The sequence below is a fragment of the Papio anubis genome, chromosome 5 (genome assembly GCF_008728515.1).
Source record: "Papio anubis isolate 15944 chromosome 5, Panubis1.0, whole genome shotgun sequence".
Taxonomy (NCBI): Eukaryota; Metazoa; Chordata; class Mammalia; order Primates; family Cercopithecidae; genus Papio; species Papio anubis.
This window is the reverse complement of record NC_044980.1, coordinates 159,484,199-159,497,254: the sequence shown is the minus strand read 5'-3', so window position 1 is coordinate 159,497,254 and position 13,056 is coordinate 159,484,199. Positions and strand designations below refer to the sequence as shown.

General features: G+C 39.2%; 1 long non-coding RNA gene across 1 annotated transcript in view; it reads left to right on the top strand.

Moving 5' to 3' along the window:
* The window catches only part of LOC110743571, a 108,028-nt gene extending 104,194 nt beyond the window's left edge, over positions 1-3,834 (top strand). Inside the window, exon 3 of the long non-coding RNA XR_002522861.1 lies at positions 3,812-3,834. This is a non-coding gene — a long non-coding RNA (uncharacterized LOC110743571). The remainder of the gene's footprint in view (positions 1-3,811) is intronic.
* Positions 3,835-13,056: the final 9,222 nt, after the last annotated feature.

The window sequence follows — 13,056 nt, the reverse complement described above, 5'->3', positions numbered from 1 at the left end:
AGCACTGCAATGCAGCAACAGTCCATCTGATCACCGAGGCAGCTACTCAGTGACTAACAGGTGGGCGACCTCTACAGGGTGCAGATGCTAGACAAAGGGATGATTCACATCCCAGGTGGATGAAGCAGGACAGCATGGGATTTCATCACAATACTCAGAACAACATACAATTTAAAACGTATGAATTATTTCTAGAACTTTCTGTGTAATATTTCAGACCTCAGTTTACTGCTGATAGCTGAAATCCCACAAAGTGAAACTGGATTTGGAGGGACAACTATTATATATTTACCATCTGGCCTTTTACAGAAAGAGTTAGCAGTTCCCTGATTTTAACCGTTAGGCTGTATTGTCTCCCAAGGGTTACAATAAAATAATGATGAAACAATTGGGATGAAAAACATCAGCTATATGAAGAGTACAAATGCATATCTCTCCAAACAGGAAAATTCCATTTATGAATGGAGAATAATGTCTAAGAACAACAAGCTGGGGCAAGGAAAATAAGCCTTCACTATATTCTAGCCATGATAACCATATGATCTTAAACTGGTGATAGCCATTCCTGTTAGGAAATGTTTTCTCACACACCTTGCTCAACAAGAGGAAAAAAAAAAACAAAAAAAAACTTCACTCCTAATTCACAGCAGTGATTCACAAATTGTGCTCAAGATCTAGGGACCTCTGGGAATCCCGGAAACCCTTTCAGGGGTCTGTGAGATCAAAGCCATTTTAATAATGTTACTAAGACATTATTAGCTCTTTTCACTTTCATTCATTTACAAGTGTACAGTGGAGTTTTCTAGAGGCTGCATGGCAAATGATACCACAACAGACAATTCAGACCCAGATATATGTCTCATATTGAGTCAGCTATTAAAGAGTTGCGAAAATGTAAGACAATGGCACTCTTTTAACTTATTTCTTTGTTTTAGAAGATATACATACTTAGTCATAAAAATATACCTTTTATGTCAACACATACTGGATTATTATTTACTCTACTAATAAATATTTTTTTAAAATCTCAGTTTTACTTTCTAGAGTAGTAAGTAACATTGGTAGATATAACTTAGATGTACAAAAGTTCTTCACCAAGTTCAAAGGAGTCTTAGGACCAAGAAATGTGGGAACTGCAAGCCAAGGAGGCAAACCTTAGAAGAAGCCAGTCATTTCAACGCTTTGATTTAGACCTCTGAGAAAATAAATTTCTATTGTTTAAGCCACCTACTCTGTAGTATTTTGATATGGCAGCCTTAGCAAACTAATGCAGCCTCCTCCTCTAAAATCCTGCTCTTCTAGTCTATATTCTATTTGTTTGCATGAAGATTTTCACAATCTTTCTTACTGTATTACTTTTTTTTTTTTGTCATCTCCCCCACTGTGATATAAGCTCCATGAGGGCTGAGAGCACATCTACTTATCCATCATGGTATTACTGATTCTTAATATAATGCTGCTACATGGTAAACAATGCATAGTTGATGGCTGAATCTATGAATGGATGTTAACATTTACACACTTATTTACTTAGTTACACCACTACTTCTAGCGTGTGTGTCTCCTTTATTCAGGGAAATTGTCAATGTCTGGATTGCAGACACTGTGGCTTCTTTTTCTCTATTTTTAATCTTTGTAGGTTGTACTTTGAAAAAGAAAGCTGCCGAATGAATGACTTGGCATATGGCTGGAGAGCTGATCTGTTTCCAGGGCTAATGATAATAAAGAAAAATGAATGTTTACGATGTTTACTATAAGTACTTAGTGTATAGCTGGTCTACCTGAGTTTAAAAGAATTTAGGTTTACATCAATGCATCTGCTGATGACTAGTCAGTACCACAAGGATCTGTAGTATCTATTTGCATAAGTAGACTTGCCTGAGGTTCTTGATTTTTGTCTGAATGCTAAATCAGGAAGTTTGTGCATATGTGTGCATGCTCTGGGGATTCCAAGAGACCACTCAAAGGAAAGCAAGAACATCTTTACCTTGCCTAGAATTTTTGAATTGGTTTCAATCCCCATCAAGAATATGGGCTGGAGAGAAAAACTCAGGGGTAATTTTCATAGGACTCTCTGATAATGCTTAGGACCTGAAGCATCATGATAAAGGCCAAATTATACTAGAGAGATGCTCACTGTTTTTGCATGGAACCTGCAATTTCTACAAGACTGGTGGCTGAAGGATCATGTCTAGAGACAATATCCTTGGAAGAAATGCATCTTCAAGGATGTCTATGGATATAGGTCACCAATAAGGAAATCGCTGAGCAAAAGAGGAAGAAAGAGGATTTAGCTCTATCTGATGGCAGGCTCATGAGTTCATATGGGGCATAACTGAGGATTCTCATCAAGGTCAGCTGGGGAGGTGTGACTTCACAGAAGGTCTGGAGGCCCTGTGTTACCCAATGAAAGGAAGAACACAGAAAATGTATATTCTTAATATGACTATCTGCAGTCTGTGGAGTCCTGGGGACACTTTTTTCTTTGTGATTTACCTGATGTAATTCTCACATCAAGCTTACAGGGTAGATATAATGATCCCATTTTCTGTGCTTGTAAAGTGGAGCTTAGAAAAGTTTAATTACTTGAGAGGTAGCATTGTAACAGAGAGTTATTGGTTATACATTGTGGTTAAGCATGAGGACTGGGGCCGGGCGCAGTGGCTCACGCCTGTAATCCCAGCACTTTGGGAGGCCGAGGCAGGCAGATCACGAGGTCAGGAGATTGAGACCATCCTGGCTAACACGGTGAAACCCCGTCTCTACTAAAAATACAAAACATTAGCCAGGTGTGGTGGTGGGTGCCTGTAATCCCAGCTACTCGGGAGGCTGAGGCAGGAGAATGGCGTGAAACTGGGAGGCAGAGCTTGCAGTGAGCCGATATAGCGCCACTGCACTCCAGCCTGGGTGACAGAGCGACACTCTGTCTCAAAAAAAAAAAAAAAAAAGAATGAGAACTGGATTAAGTTCAAGCTTGCCACTTATTAGCTGAACATGTCATTTATACTCTCCGTGACTTGTTGCCTCATTTGCAAAATAGGGATTATAATAATAGCAATACTACTACTAGTAATTGTGATAGAATAGTATGTATTTCGTAGAGCTGCAAAGGTTAAATAAATTTACATGGGTAAATCTCTTAAACAGCTCCTGGCACAAAATAAGAATTCAGTAAGAGTTGTTTTTGTTATATCAGGTCACATAACAAGGAAAAAGCATAGTCAAAATTCAGAACTCTGATCTATTTGTCTCCAAAGTTTCTGATCCTAAGCACTATATTGTTAAAAACAACACGTTTTTACCCCATCTCCTCCTCTTCCTTCTTCCTCTTCTTCTCCCTCTCCTCCTCTTCCTTCTACTTCCTTTTGTATTCATCCACATAGTGTTTGGTAGAGGACTCAGAGGTCAGTGATGGCAAAGGAATGTTTGGCTGACTGACGATAGACATTTCCCTTCATTTTATTCATTTATTCATTTCTTTGCAAATGCAAGAATACAGCCAGAAATTCTGCTAGGTTTTGAGCTACCAAAATAAATAAGTTGCCATCATTATTTTGGAGCACTGCTAGTGTTTGGAAAACTTTTTTTTACCATACATATGAAGGCAGCAAGGCCTTCCTCCCTCGCCCTCTGTATCTTCTTTATATCTAATGGGAAGAAGCACTGACAAAACGATTTTCAGGTAATCTCCAGCTTCAATGCAATAAATGTGTAGGTGCTGAACTTGAAAGCTTTTGACATTTGACAGAATATCAATGGAATTGTTATGCACAGCTACGGTTTGGACTGACTATGTAAAATTACATCACAGGAGATGAATGGCACCGTTTCAACAGCTATGAAATGATAACTTTGTTGACTATGTTTAAGTGTGAGAGACACAGAAAGTAGAAAATGCCCCATGGAACCACTTGAAAATGCAGGCAAGTCATATTTGCAATTGCATGGATGTAACTTATCATGAAACAGGCTTAAAATATAGCAAGGAAATGAAATTAAATACAAAGTGGCAATAGTTTCTCAAATTGTTAGCTATGCATGATAATCACTTGTTTCTGCTATATTAATTTTATTGTTCCTGCTTTATATAATTCATTACTGTAAAAGGGAACCCCTAAATATTGTAGGATCACAATCTCAAAGGTAGCACAAATAGAAGTTGTGGATCATGTTTCTTTATTCTTTTTAAGATACCAAAAACAAAAGGCCACTGATATTTTTGATTCTCCAAAGTCAGACCTATTAACACAAATATAACTCCTGAAAACTCTGGAATGCTACTTAGGATTTTGTTAGGTAAGAATCTTTGACTAATCCTAGTTCTTTCTTCTACCACAATTCATCACAGACAGACCATAGTTCTTGCTTTCAGTAGTGTCAGAGCAATAGTACTTACCACTAGAAAAGTATGCAAGAAGGCCAACTGTTGTGACTAGAGAGGGCTTTACTGTACACTCTGTGAAAAGGCAGAGTTCACCACGCATAACTGGCAGGAAGATCACTCCAAAAGAACACCAACACACGAAGTAATCATTAGGAAGTGAAAAGGTTACTGGAGGCAGATTGCTCTTGAAACTCGGAAATCTGGGCCAATGAATCCTGCCTTAGACTACAGCACTCCTCTGTCTATGCAAAATTGAGTATATTTATTCAAATGTGTGTGTGTGTGTGTGTGTGTGCATGTGAACATGGGGTATTTTGTGAATCAAATGACAAAAATAGAGTGGATCATTCATGATTAACTCACCTTGAGAAGTACCTATGAAGTTTTTTTGAAAATCGGCTAGGCGCGGTGGCTGACGCCTGTAATCCCAGCACTTTGGGAGGCCGAGGTGGGCCGATCATGAGGTCAGGAGATCGAGACCACGTTGAAAATCCATCTCTACTAAAAATACAAAAAAATTAACTGGGCGTGGTGGCGGGCATCTGTAGTCCCAGCTATTTGGGAGGCTGAGGCAGGAGAATGGTATGAACCCTGGAGGTGGAGCTTACAGTGAGCCGAGATCGCACCACTGCACTCCAGCCTGGGTGACAGAGTGAGACTCCGTCTCAAAAAATATAAATAAATAAAAATAAGTATGGGGGGAGGAACATGCTCTTTTTTTCTGTGCTATTGTGGCCTCTCCCTACCAACAAATTTTTTTGCAAGACAATTTGTAAGAATTACAGAATCATTATTGTAACGATTAAACATCTTCAAATGGACAATGGAAAAAGGAATAAACAATGTATCCAGATTTTCTCTGTGTTAAACATGTAACTCACATTTTGTGGGGAGACGTAGGTAGGGGGATTAAATTTAAAGACTCTTTTTTTCTGGCCAGTGTGGTGGCTCACGCCTGTAATCCCAACACTTTGGGAGGCCAAGACAGTGGGATCACGAGGTCAGGAGATCGAGACCATCCTGGCTAACTAACACTGTGAAAACCCATCTCTACTAAAATTACAAAAAACTAGCCGGGCGTGGTGGCGGGCGCCTGTAGTCCCAGCTACTCGGGAGGCTGAGGCAGGAGAATGGCGTGAACCCGGGAGGCGGAGCTTGCAGTGAGCTGAGATAGTGCCACTGCACTCCAGCCTGGGTAACAGAGCGAGACTCCATCTCAAAAAAAAAAAAAAAAAAAAGTTTCTTTTCTCTGAGAATAGACAAGAATTGTGTCATAGGAGATGGTGTATTCTGGTCATTCATGTGTCTACATTTAGGATTTAGGATTTTTAAAATTCAAGTTGCTGAGAACTTTGCAGAAACCAAATGCTACTAATAGACTATTTTACTAAGAAAGCAAAAGTTATATAATTTCCTTACTGCTATTATACTAGAGATCCCAAATGAGTACTTCATAATAACATTTATTTTAGGGTGCTTTATGATTAAATTTTTTGTTTTTTAATTGGTGTTTTGTGGGTTTTTTTGTTTGTTTCGTTTGGTTTGGGATCTTAAGTATCTCACTTCACTGCTGTTAACATGGACTTGTGAGGGATTGTTTATTTCTCTGAGATAAGCACTCAGAAATATATCTCTGAGTGACAAAATATTAAGAGACTTGGCTAGGTGCAGTGGCTCACACATACAACCCGAGCACTTTGGGAGGCCGAGGTGAGAGAATTATTTGAGCCCAGAAGTTTAAGACCAGCCTAGGCAACATAGTGAAACCTCAGCTCTAAAAAAAATAAAAATAAAAAATTGACCAGGCATGGTGGCGTACACTTGCAGTCCTAGCTACTCTAGGGTTAAGGTGAGAGACTTAAGGGCTTGAGTCTAGGAGGTTAAGGCTGCAGTAAGCTGTGATAGTGCCACTGCACTCCAGCCAGGGCAACAGAGCAAGACCCTGTCTAAATAAATAAATAAAAATAAACATACTTACATTCATGAGTTGCTGCCAGCTTCGCCATCGAGAATTTGCTCAAATGCATATGAGACAGGAGGTGAAGTTTCCTGTTTGGCAGTACCCTCTCCAATACTTGATAATGTCCAGATTCCTAATTTTTGCTGATCGGATGAATGTAAAATGATACTTAATTCTTCCTTTAGTTTGCGTCTTCTGGTTAGTAATGATGTTGAAAATTTCTCCACAAATTTGATAATTATTATCTCCCCATTTGTTAATTGCCTCTTTATGTCTTTTATTTGCTATTTAAATTAAAGTTTATTGGGCCGGGCTCAGTGGCTTATGCCTGTAATCTCAGTACTTTGGGAGGCCGAGCCAGGTGGATCACTTGAGGTCAGGAGTTTGAGACCAGCCTGGTCAACATGGTGAAACTCCGTCTCTACTAAAAATACAAAAATTAGCCGGGCATAGTGGTGCATGCCTGTAACCCCAGCTACTGGGTGGCTGAGGCAGGAGAATCACTTGAACTTGGGAGGCAGAGGTTGCAGTGAGCCCAGACTGTGTCACTGCACTCCAGCTTGGGAGGACAAAGCAAGACCCTGTCTCCAAAAATTAATTATTTAATTAATGAAACTTTAATTATGAAAACAGTAAGTACACCAGATTTGGCCCATGGGTTATAGCTTTACAACACCTGATTTTGACAAAATAAGTTTTTGCTTTGTTTTGTTTTGTTTAATGTGAATTATATACCTGTGTGGTCCAATTTTATATTCTACTTTTCTTTTAGAGTCATGCAGAATATCTTGACTTATATAATCATAAGTGCATTGTCAGCACTTAGTCCACATGAATATTATCTGGTAACATAAATGGACTCATCCAGACATATATCCCTTTCCTTTTGTCTGGTAGTGCCCATGTGGTCACATTGTTATAATTATAACTTAAGGTTCCATTTTATTTCTTATTTCTTATTTTTTTGTAGTTTTTCCCAAAGTCAAAAATTGGTATATTTCATCAATACACAAATATTCACACATTTTAGAGGACGTGACTATTGACTAAGAGTTAAAGTTCTCACTTTCCATGACACAATGACTAGATGTGTATTATAGCTTTATTTTTTCTATAATTATGATTATTGAATTATTTCAAGAATTACATGGTATTTGCTTAGTATTCCTGAGACTAAGATTCTCTGCATTTAAGGGCTCCCAAGTTTATTAAAAATTTAAATCTAGACTGCTAATAGATATCTTTACATACTTCTTTACATTTATTGGTGAATAATTTATGAAACTAAGTTTATTAACAATTATTTCTCATTATAAATTACTGGATATCTCCATCATTCTTGCAATTGTAAATTATAAGGCATTATGAACCATTATTAAATATTTGAATAAAAGAAAGAAATCCATCCACATTTCCCTTTAGATTCCTTGTTTTAAGTCACTTGTTCATGTCCCTCCTATTAGAGTGTAAAACCTTGAAGCCAAGAGCTTTAATTGACAAGCAATTAGGAAGTCTTCCTTAAAAATTAGAAATGATTGCCTAAAACAAGCAATTTTCATGTGTCTTCATGTACTGAAATCAAATGATTATGTAAAAATACATTAAGAAGAAATATATAGATATCTATCAACTCTGAGAATGTCCAACTGGGTAAAATAGCTTTTTTTTTTTTTTTTTGAGACGCGGAGTCTTGCTCTGTCTCCCAGGCTGGAGTACAGTGGCACGATCTCGGCTCACTGCAAGCTCCACCTCCCAGGTTCATGCCATTCTCCTGCCTCAGCCTCCCGAGTAGCTGGGACTACAGGCGCCCACCACCATGCCAGGCTAATTTTTTTGTATTTTTCGTAGAGACGGTGTTTCACCGTGTTAGCCAGGATGGTCTCGATTTCCTGACCTCGTGATCTGCCTGTCTTGGCCTCCCAACGTGCTGGGGTTACAGGCGTGAGCCACCGCGCCTGGCCTAAAATTGCTTTTATACACAATCATCAGTCAAAACGTAAATGCTAAAGAACTGCACATACAATGTCTCTCTGATTGCATTTATCTTCACTTCAAATAGGATTTGTTTTATAATTTTCCCACGTCATTAAAAAAAAAAAAAGTAGGCGAATTTCCTCACTCTAATGAATGTGAACTCTTGTGTTAGTCAAACAATAAAGGTGCTAATGACCATGATATCTGGGCCTCCTCCCTTCAAACTTAAATAACGTCTCTGAGGCTGAGCACAGCGGCTCATGCCTGTAATCTCAGCACTTTGGTAGGAGGATCACCAGAGGCCAGAATTTCGAGACCAGCCTGAACAACATCGTAAGATCCTGTCCCTCCAGAAAATTTAAAAATTAAGCAGATATAGTGGTGCATGCCTGTAGTGGTAACTACTAAAGAGACTGAGGCGGAAGGATGATTTGAGCCCAGGAGTTTGAGGCTGCGGTGAGCTATGATCGTGCACTGCAGTCTGGGCAACAGTGAGACCCTGTTCCTAAAAAAAGAGAAAGAAAGAAGAAAAAAAAAAGTATCTGCAATAAAAGCTAAAATTAACTCACTTAAAGCCTGATGGCTGTGAAATTGTTCAAAATCTATACTTTATTAGCTCACACATACTTCATATGTTCATGTATTTCCTAACAGAAGTACTTTACTTTCTATATCAAGCAGTGCCCATGACACAAAGGATCAATGGTGTCCAAAGCTAAGAGACTTAGACTTATTTTATTTTGAAACAGAGGAAGAGCATTGCTTTTCTACTTTCTGGTCAGAAGATGATAACAATGTAAAAAAAAAAAAATCAATTTTTGAGGAGTCCACCTGATCCTCTCCACCAGAAGCATAAAAGTTTCAGCTAGAATAAATTAGATGTTGCCCATTAGAACATAAATTCTATCTCCACAAATTATCATATTCCTGCAACAAACAATAAAATAAATGACTGAACTTCTTAAGCAGTAAACAATGGGGAGTTGTCCGTGAGCAAGATCATCTTTACCAAGTAATTTTAAAACTGTGAAAATCATACAAAGTACACCCAGATCTTTAGCTTTATCTGTTGACCTCTCATAAATTTCCTCTTTAGTCTAGGGCTTGAGAAACTTTTTCTGTCAAAGATCAGCTAGTGAATGTGGTAGGCTTTGTAGTTCATAGATCACAATTACTGAACTCTGCAACTATAGCATGAAAGCAGCCACACACAATAAAATATGAATGTGTATCTACGTGCCAATAAAACTTTGTTTATGTGCATGAAAATTTGAGTTTCATAAAATTTTCATTTGTCCATGAAATGTTTTGTAGTTTTTTTGAAACATTAAAAAACGTAAATGTTATTCCTCGCTTACAGGTAGTACAAAATATAGGTGATGGGCCAGATTTGGCTGGTGTGATATAATTTTCCAACCTCTGCTCCAGACCACACATTCTATGTGTCCTACAGTGTGATGCTTTTCTTTTTTCTTTCTTTTCTTTCTTTCTTTCTTCCTTTTTTTTTTTTTTTTTTTTTCTGAGGCGGAGTCTCGCTCTGTCGCCCAGGCTAGATCTCGGCTCACTGCAACCCCCGCCTCCTGGGTTCAAGTGATTCTCCTGCCTCAGCCTCCCGAGTACCTGGGATTGCAGGCACCCACCACCATGCTCAGCTAATTTTTGTACTTTTAATAGAGATGGGGTTTCACCATGTTGGCCAGGATGGTCTCAAACTCCTGACCTCAGGTGATCCGCCCACCTCAGCCTCCCAAAGTGCTAGGATTACAGGCGTGAGCCACCGCACCTGGCCAGTGTGATGCTTTTATTTTAGATGATTGCTGTTGCCATTCTTCATTGTAATCCTGAAGATAATAAACACTTTCTTCTCACCCTTCACCTTCTGTTGGATACTGTGGCAAGAGTAACCTACACCATATTCTGTTGTTCCATTGTATTTTCCTTCCCTGACTCTACAAACGATGTAAAGGCTATTCATTCACTGTCAGAAAATCAAAATTTTGGAGGGAGAAGCCTGGCTTCCAAGCAGTATCTCCAGGAATACAAACCTCCAGGAAAAAAAGACTGTTCTCTCTATGGTGCTTTCTGTTCCTTTGATTTAAAACATCTCCTGCCACAGTAGAGTGGCAATACTTCAAACAGAATCAGCTGGATCCTGGACGCTTTCATATCTAACCCTGCACAGTCCACTTCATGTAGGTTATACCAGCAAGATAGCCTCCTACGTGGGAGAAGATAGGAAAGCTGACTCTGAAAATTATAAAGGATGGCAACTTTCACCCGGAGGGAATTTTTAAAAATCATAATTTGCTCTGAAATTGCCAGCATTTCCATTAGGATGTGATTAATTCCACATACAACAACATGGAAGGGAAAAAGGATGTGGGGAGTGTAGTATTCAGAGGCTAATTACCATCCAGGAAATAGATGCAGCTCAACTCACCAATCTACAGAGAGGAATCCACAGGTATTCCATTTGTATGAAGGAAATAGCTCTCATCAGAAACAGAATAAAAGTTGCTTTTTCTTTTCCTTTTTCCCTCACTTACAACTCCTGTGTGGCATTGGAAGCATCTGCCTTACTTAGCAGAAATGGCAAGAATTAGTTAAATTATTAAAAGCTATATATGCTTCATCTTTTTGAAATAAAAAGATTTCTATATTAAATATTCAATCTTTTATTAAAATATTTTCTTGACTTACATAGTAACTCTAAACAAGTTGTCTTCTTTTCCTGCATTATCCCTCTTATCCCATTTCTACTTGAATAATCAGTTTATCTTAAAATATCACACCAAAGCTAATCTTCTTTTCCTTCTCTTTCTTTTTTTTTGGAGGGTAGTGGGTGGTGGATATGGGAGATCCTCTATGGTTTTTGCTAATTTCTTAACAAAATTTTTGCATCTTTCTCTAAGCAGTGAGAGTATTTTTGTAACCTCTTTTAGAAAGAGTTTATAACAAATGGTATGTTTTGCGTTTCGATGTTTATGTATCCATCTAAATCTCTGCATCCCCAAAAGTTCAGTGGTTTAAAAGCTGTGCTAACTCTCTGCACAAAGGGTTAAGTTGACAGAAGACATGCATGATACATACATGTTTTCTGGGCTACCTAGCATCTATGTACCCTACTTTAGACAATAATTTTTGATCATCATTAAAAAATCTGCCCATCCAGTACTTTCAGTCTCTACCACTTCTGGGGGACTTTGGAAAAGGTGTATGTGATTTGGGCCTAAACCTGTTAGTGAATTCCATTCCTGTAGTCACAGTTATTGGTTCAGGGATGGGCATGTGACCAAAGCTTTCCAACGAGAGGGAATCTCAAGACATCTGTGCATATCATCAGGAAAGAGACGTGCTTGTTTCTTTTGGACAATAATATTCACGAGATCTGCTAGTAACCATCTGTATCACTGTGAAAGAAAATCGTGTCTAAAAATGAAGTCAAACCATGGAGGAGGGTGAGGCCAAGAGATTAAAAGAAACTAGACCTTCCTAACATGATTGCCTACTGCACTTGAATCCAAATGACCTGCTGAATTTTTCATTTGATTTAGCCAGTAAATTCTGTTTTTTTTTTTTTTTTTTGGTTGTTGTTGTTGTTGTTGTTGTTGTTGTTGTTTGAGACAGAGTCTCTGTCATCCAGGCTGGAGTGCAGTGGCATGATCTCGGCTCCCTGCAGCCTCCACCTCCTGGGATCAAGTGATTCTCCTGCCTCAGCCTCCCAAGTAGCTGGGACTACTCAGCTAATTTTTGTACTTTTAGTAGAGACGGGGTTTCACTGTGTTGGCCAAGATGGTCTCAATCTCTTGACCTCATGATCTGCCCAGCTTGGCCTCCCAAAGTGCTGGGATTACAGGCGTGAGCCACCGCGCCTGGCCAGATAATGATTTTTAATCATGATGGATAATTCATTTCAACGAATGCCTACTATGTTAGTTCATTTAATCCTCACACCACTTTGTGAAATGTGTATTTTTATCATTGAAAAAGATGAGTCTCGCTCTGTCACCCAGGCTGGAATGCAGTGGCGGGATCTCAGCTCACTGCAGCCTCCACCTCCTGGGTTCAAGCGATTCTCCTGCCTCAGCCTCCCGAGTAACAGGAATTACAGGCATGTGCCACCACGCCCAGCTAATTTTGTATTTTTAGTAGAGACGGGGGCTTTACCATGTTGGTCAGGCTATTCTCGAGCTCCTGACCTCAGGTAATCCACCCGCCTTGGCCTCCCAAAGTACTGTGATTGTAGATGTGAGCCACCACGCCAGGCCTGGTTGTCTTTTTGTTTACATCAACTGAAACATGGTTCTACCTACTTGCAACAAGTATTACTACCACGCTTCATGCCTGTAATCTTTGGTTATGACCTGATATTCATCTACATATTATTTGACCAGATAAGAGTATTTCAGGGCATTTTAAAATCCTTTTAAGAGGGGCATGTGCTGAAGGCGTCGTGGTAGTGTGATTAGTCTGACGGATATGGGCAGGGTGGGAGAGGCCATACTCAGAGAGACAAACCAGAACACAGGGACTCAATGAAGGTCTGTCCTTAGGGGAGAGAGGAGACATGGCTGTTATCCCTCTAAGCTAAGAGAGAGAACGCCAGGAAATCGCCTGAGGACACATAGCAATACAAACCTGAAAAAAGAACACAGAGAAATCCTACTGGTTTCCTTCGTGACCTTCCAGTGGTTTTCTTTTTGTGGATAACAAGCATTTATGGAGCACCCCCACTGAG